The sequence below is a fragment of the Solanum verrucosum genome, unplaced genomic scaffold, assembly GCF_900185275.1.
Source record: "Solanum verrucosum unplaced genomic scaffold, falcon-dt-bn FXZP01000075.1, whole genome shotgun sequence".
NCBI classification, from domain to species: domain Eukaryota; kingdom Viridiplantae; phylum Streptophyta; class Magnoliopsida; order Solanales; family Solanaceae; genus Solanum; species Solanum verrucosum.
This window is the reverse complement of record NW_026020211.1, coordinates 825188-841462: the sequence shown is the minus strand read 5'-3', so window position 1 is coordinate 841462 and position 16275 is coordinate 825188.

Genomic DNA, 16275 nt, shown 5'->3' with positions numbered 1-16275 from the left:
ATAAATTTATGTTAGTTATTATGTATTAAAATTATTTGAATCATGATTTCTAGTTTATTAGCACACTGGAAACAGGGAGAAAACTTCTATACTATGTCATCCTAATGTTGAAACTGGTAGGCGAGGAAGCCGTTTAGGGGAGTAAACAAAGTTGAGGCGCTGATAAAATGGAAGTATCCGCTAAAGTACGATGCTAGTAGTGACAGAAAAACATGATAAAGATAATCTAGTTCATAATGATCTAATATGAATTTAATCAATTATGAATATGATAGGAAGGAATAATTAGAAATAAAAAACCTGCATAATAAAGAACATGACTACATACATGCATGATGAAATGATAAAAAACTACGAAACTTTAATCTTGTATGTACTTAAAAATATAGAAATAATTGAATTAAGAAGAATAATATGGGAAAAAATATTTAATGATTACGAATCAGAAGATATATGAAATCAAGAATGGTATGAAATAGACCTACATGATTTAGACTTCGAAAGAATAGAATGGTATGATTTAGAAATAAATTCAGATTAAAATAAACTAAGAATATTTACAATATTGGATAGGATCTATGGAAGACATAAAACTATTAAAACAATTAATGAAAGAAAATTTATATATGTACCAAAGAACCCAAGATATGTTATACCTAGAATATTGTAACGACCCATTTGCTCGTTTTGAGTACTAGAGCGTTTTATTTCATAAAAGACTTTTCCGATAAATTCTAAATGGGTATTTTGGACTATTCGTAACTACAATATGAAATTAGTGGGGTAATTTTAATAAATTACTTAGTTGGTGGTTAAAGAAAATAATAGTAAAATAAATAGTGGGTCACTTTTACCACTTTTTATAATTGGTTATATAAGAATTAGGGTAATAAATAAATTATAGCAAAGAAGGAAAAATTGGGGAGAAAACAGTAGTTGCGGCGTATACCAGTGAAGAACAACATCGAGGTAACTTTAATTCATCAAAGTGCATCTAACTTCTGAGTATAAAGTTGACTATATATACATATATATATCCCGCCTGATGTAGGACACCTTTGATTGGTAATGAATCATGCTTAGCGTTATTTGCCTCATTTATTGTTGGTTGAAATTGTCGTGACTCTTTGTTGATTCCACAATGGTAGCATGCGTATGGAGTTTATATCATAATTTATTATTAAGTAATGGCTACTACACACAACAAAAGTTATGTTTAGAACAATGATATAAAATTGTGACTCGTGTACAAGGTATTGTTAGTTGGTTAAGGAGTTGTAATCATTTTATTGGTACAGGTTACTGTAATGTGGTAGGAGTATATTGTTATATGCTGAAATTTAGTGCAGAATGGTGTTGGTATAAAAATAATTAAGGATGGACAAGAAGATAAGAAAGGTATAGTGGTAATATGCATGAATTTGTATCACTGATTGGTTGGGACTTTGGATGAAAGTGAAGAAGTTAATAATTTAACAATGGTGATTTAAGGATATAAAAGTGTAGAGTATATTGTTGGAGTGTTCGCTGCCACTGGTTCCGTAACCAGTGGCTTTAACGTTTAAACATTACAATTTTGTTATTATATTATAAACTATATTTTGATATATTGAGATAGGTAATTAAATATTAGGTCCATCGAATTATTTAAATTCCATTAGAGATGTGCTAATGGGAGGAATTAAGACTTACCCATAGGTTTGAACTTTAGGAAATTGGTTATAGAATTAGGTGAGTTTTTGGGTTTAGGCTAGACATAAAATAATATGAGTGTTTATGGACTCGCTAACTTACAAATTATGCATAAATATATTTGATAGATTGGAAAGGTTCAGAGGCATTGAGGAAGGGAAAAGCATTGGAGAAGTAGTTTGCTTGACTTCGGTTCTTCGGTGGAGGTAGGTTATGGTTTGTTCTATTTGATAGATAAACTCTTAATAGCGATTGATATGCATTGACTGATATTGTGAAGTTCTCTATGTACTTAACTGTGTGATTGTGTGGCTTGATTGTGTGGTTGTGATTGGTCTAAAATCCTGAGACCGTGAGATTTATAATCTGAACACCTCTCTATTGAAGTTATGCCTTGAATAAAGAAGGCTTGATGTAATATTATTAATGAACGGAAAAGTAGTGATAATAAATGATAAATTAATAATATTATTGGATCGGAGTGTCACGTTCCGACACGGTATTTTTGGATCGGAGTGTCACGTTCCGACACGGTATTTTTGGATCGGAGTGTCACGTTCCGACACGGTATAATTGGATCGGAGTGTCACGTTTCGACACGGTAACCTTAAAGGAAAAAGATATTGAATTAACTTAATGTACTCAATCTCAATGAACGCATTTCCCAAACGAGTGTGATGTAGAGGCATGAGTCCTCGTGTGTGTGCTTGATATTGTGATTGATTACGTACTTGCTTCAACTGTTACTTGTTCATGTTGTGGTTTCTTATCACCTGCTAAGTGCTATAGTTGACTTTATACTATTACTCATTGTATATTAGTTTCTATTTTGGGTTGGCCGATGATACCTACTCAGTACGTGTTCCTGGTACTGACTCCTACTTGTGTTTTCTGCGTTTTTCTTTTGTGGAGTGTAGCAAGTGTACCATCGACTTCGACTCGCCCTCAGCTCTAGCCAGTCTCCCGCACATCAGATTTCAGGGTGAGCTATTCCTTCTAGCTCGTGCTGGATTCTCTCAGTTATGGTGTGATGTCCTTGATTTTCGGACATGGACCAACGTATTTACTTATTTTGGGGTCTCTAATACTTTTAGACTTGATATGTTAAGAACAGATGTCCTTGATGTGATGACTTTCAGATTTTGGGGATAATATGTAATAGACTTTAGAGGTTTATTTGATTGGTTACTTTAATAAGTTTTGGAGCTTCCGCGTTATTGTTGTTAGTCGTAGTTAAAATATTGGTATATGTGGGGGTTTAGATTCCTTGGTCCGCCCACTTAGGAGGTTAAGTGTGGGTGCCACTCATGACTCAATTTGGGTCGTGACAAACTTGGTATCAGAGCTTTAGGTTCGATGATCTCATCACACAAGGACAGGTCTAGTAGAGTCTTGCGGAACGGTACGGGGACGCCTTTACTTTTCTTCAAGAGGCTATAGGACTTTAGGAAAACTCACATTTTTCTTTCTTTCTGCTATTACTTGAATCCAATTGGTATCTGGTTGATACAAATTGGTATCTGACCTTCTTCACTCTATCTCGCAGATGGTCAGAACTAGAGCAACAGGTGTGACAACACCAACACCGGCAAGACAGGGTACGCCTGAGCCAACCGTTGGGGATGCAGCTCGAAGGGGAGCAGTGGCAAGAGGCCGTGGTAGAGGTCGCGGGAGAAGGCCCACTAGAGGCAGAGGACAAACACCTGGTCCAGCTAGGGATAGAGTGGTGACTCATCCACCGACTGACGAGGTAGTGAGAGAGAGTGACGAAGGGGAAGATGAGCAGATTCAAGAGAAGGAAGTACCACTCCAGCCTACTCCAGAGATGATTAATCAGGTTCTCACTTATCTTAGCGGGTTATCTGATCAGGGACAGGCACCCCCAGTATTTTCTTCACTAGCACCTCAAGTTCAGGGAGTACAACATGCAGTCGATGTGGCTCCTCGCATGGATGCGTCCTTGGAAATAGGCACGTTTCCCCGATTGACTACAGGGCCTATAATGACTAGTGACCAACATGATCTCTTTATTAAGTTCTTAAAGTTGAAACCTCCAGTTTTCAAGGGTACTGAATCTGAAGATGCTTATGATTTCCTGGTTGATTGTCATGAGTTGTTACATAAGATGGACATAGTGGAGCGATTCGGTGTTGAGTTTGTGACTTACCAGTTTCAAGGGGATGCCAAAATGTGGTGGCGGTCTCATGTGGAGTGTCGACCAGCAAAGGCACCACCTATGACTTGGACATCATTTTCTAGCTTATTTATGGAGAAGTACATACCCCGGACTTTGAGGGACAGAAGGAGAGATGAGTTCCTGAACATAGAGCAAGGAAGGATGTCTGTTGCAGCTTATGAGGCTAAATTTCGTGCGTTATCCAGGTATGCCACTCAGCTTTGCTTCAGTCCGCAAGAGCGGATTCGCCGCTTTGTAAAGGGATTGAGGTCAGATTTGCAGATCCCAGCTTTACAGGTAGCTGCTTCTGCAAAATCTTTTCAGGAAGTGATTGATTTTGTGATAGAGGTAGAGGGGGTGAAGCCGGATGACTTCACCAAGGTGTCAACATTTAAAAAGTTTCGTAAGGGAGGTGAGTTTAGCGGTTTGTACTCCAGAGGGCAGAGCTCAGGGGGCTATCCACCCCGTGCTATTCAGTCTTCATTGCAGGCTTCAGTTGAGGGTCCGTTGCGGACCAGTCAACCTTTTTCTGAGTTTGGGGGTTACCTCCAGTCTTCTTCGTCTTCACAGAGACCTACCCTCGACTCTAGGACTTGTTATGGATGTGGAGAGGCCGGACATATCAAGAAATATTGTCCAAAGCAGAGTCAGGCTCGGTACAATCAGAGTTATAGATCCCCAGCAGTTAGAGGTAGAGGTGGTCATGGTAGAGGCCGTCATTCTGGAGGACGTGGTGGCCAAGGTAATGGTGGTCACCAGTTCAACCGGGGTGGCGGGCAGGTTGGAACTACTGGAGCGCAGCCCGGCAGAGGCAATGGACAGACAGGTGATAGGGCCCATTGTTATGCTTTCCCTGGGAGGTCAGAGGCAGAGACATCTGATGCTGTTATCACAGGTACTCTTCTGGTCTGCAATCGCATGGCTTCTATATTGTTTGATCCTGGATCCACATTTTCTTATGTATCGTCCTCGTTCGCTACTAGTCTTGATTTGCATTGTGATTTGCTTGACATGCCTATTCGTGTCTCTACTCCTGTTGGTGAGTCTGTGATAGTGGAAAAAGTGTATAGGTCTTGCCTTGTGACTTTTGTGGGGGGTGAGACTTATGTAGATCTGATTATTCTAGAGATGGTTGATTTTGATGTAATTTTGGGTATGACTTGGCTTTCTCCAAATTTTGCTATCTTAGATTGTAATGCTAAGACTGTGACCTTGGACAAGCCTGGGATAGATCCACTAGTGTGGGAGGGTGACTATATTCCCGCCCCAGTTCGTATTATCTCTTGTCTTCATGCTAAGAGGTTGGTGAGTAAGGGTTGCTTAGCCTTCTTGGCACATCTCAGGGATGATACTTCCAAAGTGCCTTCAATCGAGTCTGTTTCGATAGTCCGTGAGTTTACAGATGTTTTTCCTTCCGACCTACCTGGTATGCCACCAGATAGAGATATTGATTTTTGTATCGACTTGGAGCCGGGGACTCGCCCCATTTCCATTCCACCTTATAGAATGGCCCCAGCTGAGTTAAGAGAGTTAAAGGCCCAACTTCAGGAATTGTTAGGTAAAGGTTTTATTAGACCGAGTACATCTCCTTGGGGTGCTCCAGTTTTATTTGTGAAGAAGAAAGATGGTAGTTTTCGGATGTGCATAGACTACAGGCAGCTGAATAAGGTAACTATTAAGAACAAGTACCCCATTCCTCGCATTGATGACTTGTTCGATCAGTTACAGGGTGCTTGCGTCTTCTCTAAAATTGATTTGAGGTCCGGTTATCATCAATTGAAAATGCGGGCAACGGACGTGCCAAAGACTGCTTTTCGAACCAGGTATGGGCATTTTGAATTCTTAGTAATGTCCTTTGGGCTTACGAATGCCCCTGCTGCTTTCATGAGCTTAATGAACGGAATTTTTAAGCCATATTTAGACCTCTTTGTTATTGTATTCATTGATGATATCCTGATATACTCGAAGAGCAGGAGGGAACATGAGGAGCATTTGAGAATTGTATTGGGGTTGTTGAGGGAGAAAAAGCTTTATGCCAAATTCTCCAAGTGTGAGTTTTGGCTCGATTCAGTGTCCTTCTTGGGGCACGTGGTTTCTAAGGATGGAGTGATGGTGGATCCCTCTAAGATTGAAGCAGTGAAGGGTTGGGTAAGGCCTACTAATGTTTCAGAGGTAAGGAGCTTTGTTGGTTTAGCTAGCTACTACCGCCGATTCGTACAGGGATTCTCTTCCATTGCTTCCCAGTTGACCAATTTGACCAAGCAGAATGTTCCATTTATATGGTCGAAGGAGTGTGAAGAAAGCTTCCTGAAACTCAAGACCTTGTTGACTACTGCACCGATTCTTGCCTTGCCCGTGGAAGGTAAGAATTTCATTGTTTATTGTGATGCATCTTATTCTGGTTTGGGTGCAGTGCTAATGCAGGATAGGAATGTAATTGCCTATGCTTCAAGGCAATTGAAAGTGCATGAACGTAACTACCCAACCCATGATTTGGAGTTGGCTGCAGTTGTATTTGCATTGAAACAGTGGAGGCATTATCTATATGGGGTCAAGTGTGAAGTGTATACAGATCATCGCAGTTTACAATATGTGTTCACCCAGAAGGATTTGAATTTGAGGCAGAGGAGGTGGATGGAGTTATTGAAAGACTATGATATTACTATTTTATATCACCCGGGAAAGGCTAATGTTGTGGCAGATGCCCTAAGTAGAAAAGCAGGGAGCATGGGTAGTTTAGCCCACTTACAGGCTTCTAGACGCCCATTGGCTAAAGAGGTGCAAACTTTGGCTAATGACTTTATGAGGCTGGAAATACTTGAAAAAGGGGGATTTTTTGCCTGTGTGGAGGCAAGATCTTCTTTTCTTGACAAGATTAAGGAAAAGCAGTTTGAGGAGTAGAAGCTGAGTCGAATTCGAGATATGGTGTTGCGGGGAGAGGCTAAGGAGGCTGTGATTGATGAGGAAGGTGTCTTGAGAATTAAGGGACGAGTGTGTGTGCCCCGTGTTGGTGACTTGACTCATACTATTCTTGCAGAGGCTCATAGTTCGAGGTATTCTATACATCCTGGTGCAACCAAGATGTATCGTGATCTGAGACAACATTATTGGTGGAGTAGAATGAAACGTGACATTGTTGATTTTGTTGCCCAATGTCCAAACTGTCAGCAGGTAAAGTATGAACATCAGAGGCCTGGAGGGACACTTCAGAGAATGCCCATTCCGGAATGGAAGTGGGAAAGAATTGCAATGGATTTTGTGGTTGGTCTTCCAAAGACATTGGGTAAGTTTGATTCTATTTGGGTAATTGTTGACAGGTTAACTAAGTCTGCTCACTTCGTTCCGGTCAAGATGACTTACAATGCAGAGAAGTTAGCCAAACTCTATATCCGTGAGATTGTTCGATTGCATGGAGTTCCAATTTCCATCATATCAGATAGAGGTACGCAATTTACTTCTAACTTTTGGAGGACTTTACATGCTGAATTAGGTACTAGATTGGATCTTAGTACCGCATTTCACCCTCAGACCGATGGACAGTCTGAGCGAACAATTCAAGTGTTGGAGGATATGCTTCGTGCGTGCGTGATAGATTTTGGTGGTCATTGGGATCAATTCTTACCTTTAGCAGAGTTTTCGTACAACAATAGCTACCACTCGAGTATTGATATGGCCCCATTTGAGGCATTGTATGGGAGGAGATGTAGGTCTCCCATTGGCTGGTTTGATTCATTTGAGGTGAGGCCTTGGGGTACCGATCTCTTGAGGGAATCATTAGAGAAAGTGAAATTCATTCAGGAGAAGCTTTTAGCAGCTCAGAACAGGCAGAAGGAGTATGCAGATCGGAAGGTCAGGGACTTGGAGTTTATGGAGGGTGAGCAGGTCTTGCTAAAGGTTTCACCCATGAAGGGTGTGATGCGGTTTGGTAAGCGAGGTAAGCTTAGTCCGAGGTACATTGGGCCATTTGAAGTTCTTAAGCGTGTGGGGGAGGTGGCCTATGAATTGGCCTTGCCTCCAGGGTTGTCAGGAGTGCACCCAGTATTTCATGTGTCCATGCTGAAAAAATACCATGATGATGGAAACTACATTATTCGTTGGGATTCGGTATTGCTTGATGAGAATCTGTCTTATGAGGAGGAGCCTGTAGCTATACTAAATAGGGAGGTCCGCAAGTTGAGGTCAAAGGAGATTGCATCTATCAAGGTTCAGTGGAAAAATCGGCCAGTTGAAGAGTCCACTTGGGAGAGTGAGGCGGATATGCAAGAAAGATATCCACATCTTTTTGTTGATTCAGGTACTCTTTCTTACCCTCACCTTTTATTGATCGTTCGAGGACGAACGATGGGTAAATTGGTATCTAATGTAACGACCCATTTGCTCGTTTTGAGTACTAGAGCGTTTTATTTCATAAAAGACTTTTCCGATAAATTCTAAATGGGTATTTTGGACTATTCGTAACTACAATATGAAATTAGTGGGGTAATTTTAATAAATTACTTAGTTGGTGGTTAAAGAAAATAATAGTAAAATAAATAGTGGGTCACTTTTACCACTTTTTATAATTGGTTATATAAGAATTAGGGTAATAAATAAATTATAGCAAAGAAGGAAAAATTGGGGAGAAAACAGTAGTTGCGGCGTATACCAGTGAAGAACAACATCGAGGTAACTTTAATTCATCAAAGTGCATCTAACTTCTGAGTATAAAGTTGACTATATATACATATATATATCCCGCCTGATGTAGGACACCTTTGATTGGTAATGAATCATGCTTAGCGTTATTTGCCTCATTAATTGTTGGTTGAAATTGTCGTGACTCTTTGTTGATTCCACAATGGTAGCATGCGTATGGAGTTTATATCATAATTTATTATTAAGTAATGGCTACTACACACAACAAAAGTTATGTTTAGAACAATGATATAAAATTGTGACTCGTGTACAAGGTATTGTTAGTTGGTTAAGGAGTTGTAATCATTTTATTGGTACAGGTTACTGTAATGTGGTAGGAGTATATTGTTATATGCTGAAATTTAGTGCAGAATGGTGTTGGTATAAAAATAATTAAGGATGGACAAGAAGATAAGAAAGGTATAGTGGTAATATGCATGAATTTGTATCACTGATTGGTTGGGACTTTGGATGAAAGTGAAGAAGTTAATAATTTAACAATGGTGATTTAAGGATATAAAAGTGTAGAGTATATTGTTGGAGTGTTCGCTGCCACTGGTTCCGTAACCAGTGGCTTTAACGTTTAAACATTACAATTTTGTTATTATATTATAAACTATATTTTGATATATTGAGATAGGTAATTAAATATTAGGTCCATCGAATTATTTAAATTCCATTAGAGATGTGCTAATGGGAGGAATTAAGACTTACCCATAGGTTTGAACTTTAGGAAATTGGTTATAGAATTAGGTGAGTTTTTGGGTTTAGGCTAGACATAAAATAATATGAGTGTTTATGGACTCGCTAACTTACAAATTATGCATAAATATATTTGATAGATTGGAAAGGTTCAGAGGCATTGAGGAAGGGAAAAGCATTGGAGAAGTAGTTTGCTTGACTTCGGTTCTTCGGTGGAGGTAGGTTATGGTTTGTTCTATTTGATAGATAAACTCTTAATAGCGATTGATATGCATTGACTGATATTGTGAAGTTCTCTATGTACTTAACTGTGTGATTGTGTGGCTTGATTGTGTGGTTGTGATTGGTCTAAAATCCTGAGACCGTGAGATTTATAATCTGAACACCTCTCTATTGAAGTTATGCCTTGAATAAAGAAGGCTTGATGTAATATTATTAATGAACGGAAAAGTAGTGATAATAAATGATAAATTAATAATATTATTGGATCGGAGTGTCACATTCCGACACGGTATTTTTGGATCGGAGTGTCACGTTCCGACACGGTATTTTTGGATCGGAGTGTCACGTTCCGACACGGTATAATTGGATCGGAGTGTCACGTTCCGACACGGTAACCTTAAAGGAAAAAGATATTGAATTAACTTAATGTACTCAATCTCAATGAACGCATTTCCCAAACGAGTGTGATGTAGAGGCATGAGTCCTCGTGTGTGTGCTTGATATTGTGATTGATTACGTACTTGCTTCAACTGTTACTTGTTCATGTTGTGGTTTCTTATCACCTGCTAAGTGCTATAGTTGACTTTATACTATTACTCATTGTATATTAGTTTCTATTTTGGGTTGGCCGATGATACCTACTCAGTACGTGTTCCTGGTACTGACTCCTACTTGTGTTTTCTGCGTTTTTCTTTTGTGGAGTGTAGCAAGTGTACCATCGACTTCGACTCGCCCTCAGCTCTAGCCAGTCTCCCGCACATCAGATTTCAGGGTGAGCTATTCCTTCTAGCTCGTGCTGGATTCTCTCAGTTATGGTGTGATGTCCTTGATTTTCGGACATGGACCAACGTATTTACTTATTTTGGGGTCTCTAATACTTTTAGACTTGATATGTTAAGAACAGATGTCCTTGATGTGATGACTTTCAGATTTTGGGGATAATATGTAATAGACTTTAGAGGTTTATTTGATTGGTTACTTTAATAAGTTTTGGAGCTTCCGCGTTATTGTTGTTAGTCGTAGTTAAAATATTGGTATATGTGGGGGTTTAGATTCCTTGGTCCGCCCACTTAGGAGGTTAAGTGTGGGTGCCACTCATGACTCAATTTGGGTCGTGACAAATATATCATAAATAATATTAAAGAGATATCAATATTAAGACATTTAACAAAAGAATATTATAATAAAATCTTTAAAATAAATAACTCACCTACCACACTACCACCTACCAAAAAAGTCATGAATTCTACACCTACTACACTACCAAAAATGTCATGAACCCCTCACCTACCAATAAGATGAATTCCGCACCGAAATATTTCTTAGGTGAAGATGATGATGATCTCTGATAGCTTTCACTTCTTTTTTGCCACGGTGGAAGTTATGCCTTAATTTCTTTCATAAATAGTTCTCTTTAGAATCCCTATTTAGACTAGTTTCTTGGGGAAGTGATCAATGTATTTTCCTTATAAAGGTATTTTAGTTTTAACAAAATGTGAGTATTCATATATTTAAATAAGGTGATTAGTTTATAATTATTCACTTCCTCATTGAATGTTTTAAATTGGGAATAAGGGTTCTCCTATCTAGGTGTTAGAGTAGGTGCCCGCACGGCCTGTGAATTGGGCCATAACACATTTCACAGACTTAATTAACATTAAACAATTCTATTTTTTTTAATGTTGGCATTGAATATTCAGGTAGTGATAAGTCTTATCTCAACGTCTATCTTTTGTTATTAAAGGCTTCATAGACGAGTTAGTTGAGTTATACTTTTTTTTTTTTTACAAACATCTCTTATTTTAGACTTATTTATAAAGTATTGGAGTTAATTTCTACAATAGTTGTATGTCCATTTTTAAAATAGTTTTCACATAGTTGTTACAGTCTACAATATAACAATAAGACAAGTCAAGGGTTAGTTTGGGACCAAAAATAATTCAGAGTTTCAGGCCACATTCAGGGTGTAGACTCGCAGAGTGACAATACTGATTATAATTAATAACATATTCCGTACATACTTATTCTCTCCCCTTTATATTAGAAAAATGACATATATCTCAATTTACTTTGCGGAATTCATCTTTGTGCATCTTGGTATACTATCATCATATGTCGCATATCAAAAGCTATTAGATGAAAAATATTTGGTTTCTAACCCTAAATCAATTGAGAAGAAAAAATCAATAACAATTTATTGATGTAATGCATATAAGTGCTATTGTATCCAATATATTATATTTCAGACCAACACATGAAGCAACTTTTTCTCATTAAGCAATATTCAGGCCAATCATATAAGATATTATTAATGAAAGTCATAGCAATACATGATTGTAGCATCATTGAAATAATAATAATAATAATAATAAAATACCTTAATAATATAAATTTGAACTTATTTGAGTCTTCACCAACATATCTATAAGTGATAACCTAGGATGATTCAACTATAATTTCATTTTGTTTAGACTTCATACTCCAAAAGATTAACGTCCCAATGAGGATGGAGCTCCATTTTCTAATTGGTTCGAATGATGGGGCATTTTGGAACAAGTGTCACTCAACCAAGCTTCAAATATGGTCACTTCATCTGCATTGAGCTGCTCAATTGACTCCCACCAACCTTTTTGTCCTACTTCTGCCATTTGGTCATAAAAAGTTGTTTGAGCAATCCTTGCATCTTCTACAACATCAAGTTCTTCAAACCTATTTTTGAGTTGATTCACTTTATTTCAAGCAATAATTGTATCTAGACAATACCTTGTAACTGCATATCAGGATTCTGAAAACGAGAAACAATCGCATCAACAGTAGGGTGAAAAAATGAGTGTGGCTTACCAGCAGGGGAAACCATCATTATTCCAATTTCAACATCGCATTGACGGCCTTTAGTCTTCTTTCCCTCCATGTCTAAATTCATAAAGAGTTTGATAAAAAGATGGTTGATTAAATGTTTTTCAGCAAATGATACTTATGAAAAAACGACATCACGCCTATTTATATACCGCAAAAACTGATTTTTTAGTCAAATAATCTTTTTATCATATGGAAAATTAGGAAGTTCATTACATTTTATGCCTTAAATATATTTTGTATATGTACATTATTAAAATATAATATATTAAGTTAAATGTGTAAATATTTTCATATACTCATGAAATTTATTAAGTTGAAGTTGGAAAATATGAGTATAATTGGAAATCTTTTAAATCTAAAGATTAAACTATAATAGGAACATATATTAATGTTCTTTCATAATTTAGTCAAGTCTAAATAGACTGTAACGACTCATTTAGTCGTTTTGAGTACTAGAGCTTTTTGTTTCATAAAAGACTCTTCCGATAGAATCAAAATGAGTATTTTAGACTATTCGTGATTATAATTATGAAATTAGTGGGGTAGCTTTAATAATTTATTGAGTTGGTGGTTAAAGAAAATAACATTAAAAATTAATAGTGGGTCACTTTCACACTTTTAAAATTGGTCTTGTATAATAAATTAGGGTAAAAAAATAATCTGTAAAAGAAAGAAGGGTAGGCGAGAGAGAACAATACCTGCGGCGTCTACCGAAGAAGACCGATCACAGGTAACTTCAATTGCCTTAAATAAATTATAAGGGATTAGAGTTACCATTAGAATGGTGCATGCTTATTGGTGGGATGGGTAGTATTGTATAGTCCCTGGAAATTATTGTTTCTTCAAGTGTTAATGTGCTACACGTGACTTCTTTCTTTTATATATTGGAGATAATTTTTGGTAGTTAATAAGGAGTACAAGTCAAATATAATCTATTCTCACTACAGAATGATTTTAAGTGGAGAAGAGGGATTGGATAACTGTCAAGTCAGACAAATTTCCTAAAGGATCAAAGTTGATCACATGAATTGAATATTGGGTTCTGGGGTCCAAATCGTTTTATAATTTGTTTTGTTTTTCGTGGTTGAGGTTACTGGAAGTAGTACTTAACCTTAAATTTCAATTTCTTTCTATAGTTATCTTGTTATGAGTCAAGTTTTAACATATTGAGTTAGGTAATTAAATATTAATGTATTATGTTATATAAATACCTTTAAAGTTATGATAATTGGAGGCATTAAGGCTTATCCTTAGGTTTGAATTTTAGGATATTGATTATAGAATTAGGTGTGTTTTTGGGTCTAGGCTAGACATAGAATAATATGAGTGTTTATAGACTCATTAATTTACAAATTATGCATATATACTTGATCGATTGGAAAGGTTTGGAGGCATTGAGGAAAGGAAAAATATTTGAGAAGCAGCTTGCTTGACTTCAGTTCTTCAGCGGAGGTAGGTTATGGTTTATTCTATTTGATAGATAGACTCTTAATAATGATTGATATGCATTGAATACTTGATGGTTGATTGTGTAGCTTGGTTGTGTGGTTTGTGATTGGTCTGAAATCTTGAGACCATAGAATTTATAATCTTGAACCATCTATATCGAAGTAATGCCTGAATAAAGAAGGCTTGATGAAATATTGTTAATGAATTGAAAAGTAGTGATAATAAATAATTAATTAATAATATTATTGGATTGGAGTGTCACGTTCCGACACGGTATTCTTGGATCGGAGTGTCACATTCCGACACGGTATTATTGGATCGGAGTGTCACGTTCCGACACGATATTCTTGGATCGGAGTGTCACGTTCTGACACGATATAATTGGATCGGAGTGTCATGTTCCGACACGATAACATTAAAGAGGAAAACATATTATTGAATTAACTAAATGTACTCAATCTCAAAGAACTCAATTCCCAAAATAGCTTGGTTTGGAGGCATGAGTCCTCATGTGTGATCTTGATATTATTGACTGATTACGTACTTACTTTAATGTTGTTGACACTAGTTCATGTTGTTTGTTGCTTGCCACCTGCTAAGTGCTATAGTTGATTTTATACTATTATTCATTCCATACTAGTTACTATTTTGAGTTGGCCGATGATATCTACTCAGTATATGTTGCCCTGTACTGAGTCATACTTGTATTTTTCTTTTATGGAGTGCAGCGAGTGTACCAACGACTTTGACTCGCCCTCAGCTCTAGCCAGTCTCAGCATATCAGGTTCAAGGGTGAGCTATTCATTCGAGCTTGTGTTGGATTCTCTCGGTCATGACCTGATGTCCTTAGTTTTCGGACACAAATTACTTTATTTCATTTATTTTGGTGTCTTTGATACTCTTAGACTTAGTATTTGGAGATTAGATGTCCTTGATATGATGACTTTCAGGTTTTGGAAATGACATATAGTAGACTATAATGGATTTATGTTTCTTACACTAATAAGATTTAAGCTTCCGCATTATGGTTAGTATTTTGTAAGCTGAATGATAAATATAAGTTGGGGTTGAATTCATTGGTTCACCCACCTAGGAGGTTAAGTGTGGTTCCACTCACGACTCGGTTTGGGTCGTGACAAACTTGGTATCAGAGCGTTAGGTTCGGTGATCTCATCACACAAAGACAAGTCTAGTAGATTCTTGCGGAACGGTATGGGGACACCTTTACTTTTCTTCGAGAGGCTATAGAACTTTAGGAAAACTTCATTCCTTTCTTTTTTTCGTGCTACTACTTGAATCCAATTGGTATCTAGGTGATACAAATTGGTATGTGAACTTCTTCGCTCTATTTCACATATAGTTAGTACTGGAGTATTAGAAGTTGAAATAGCAACACCAGAAAGAAAAAGAATGTGTCCTTGGAAATAAGTATATTTTCTCAATTGACTACAGGGCCTATAATGACTAGTGATCAACATGATTTTTTTTATTAAGTTGATAAAGTTGAAACCCTCATTCTTCATAGGTATTGGTTATGAAGATGCTTATGAAAATGCTTATGCTTTCATTGACTTGGGAAGCATTTTCTAGCCTCTTCATGGTGAAGTTTATATCCCGTACTTTGAGGAATAGGAGGTAGATGGGGTGAATCCAGATGACTTTGTCAAAGTGACAACATTCAAGAAGTTTCATAAGGGAAGACTAGATAATGAACACCATTACTTGGAAAATATAGTTAGTGAAGTTGTCATAACATGTATAGGTTGCTTAGCGAATGATGATATTATGTTGCGCCAAGTGAAGTCAGAATCACTACTACAATTTTATAGATTGAGTGTATACCAAAGAGGGTCATGATATGGCTATTAGAACAGTACTGATGTTTACTTGATTAGAATTATGAAGTGTGTTTCTTTTGTTATCGACCTGATCTAAGAAAGAATGCAAATTGCTTGGGGGTAGAGACAGAATAGACGTGATAATGTTTTATAGTTATTCAATGGGTAGAATTGTGTGAGCTATTCGGGTACGATCTTCTCGATAGGTATGATGTGTGTTGGATCTAACAGACTTTCACGATGTGGTTCTAGTGTTATATGGAAATGAATATGTTGATTGTCAAGTGGCAATACTAACTACTTAAGGAGTTATCAGTTGTATGACATGTTTAGATAATGAGATTCAGTGTTACATTGATCACATTTGAGAAACCAACTAGTTTGTTACTACGGATGATTGGGTTAAGCATTGTTTTAAGGAAATTTTTAGTGGTGGATCTTTTGTACGGTATTAATGCATTAGGTAGTGAAGTCTATCTTGAGGGGTTTAGGACTAGTGATTTTATCTTAAGCTCCAAATAAGTGGATTGATACCAGAATGACAAATTTAAGTATAAAGAAAGTCAGTGAGTATACTCAGTTGAATGCAATTGAAGATTTTAGTTAGAAAGTGTGTATAAAATTTGGGTTAGCCCATTGGATGTAACGTCCGGCAATTTGAAA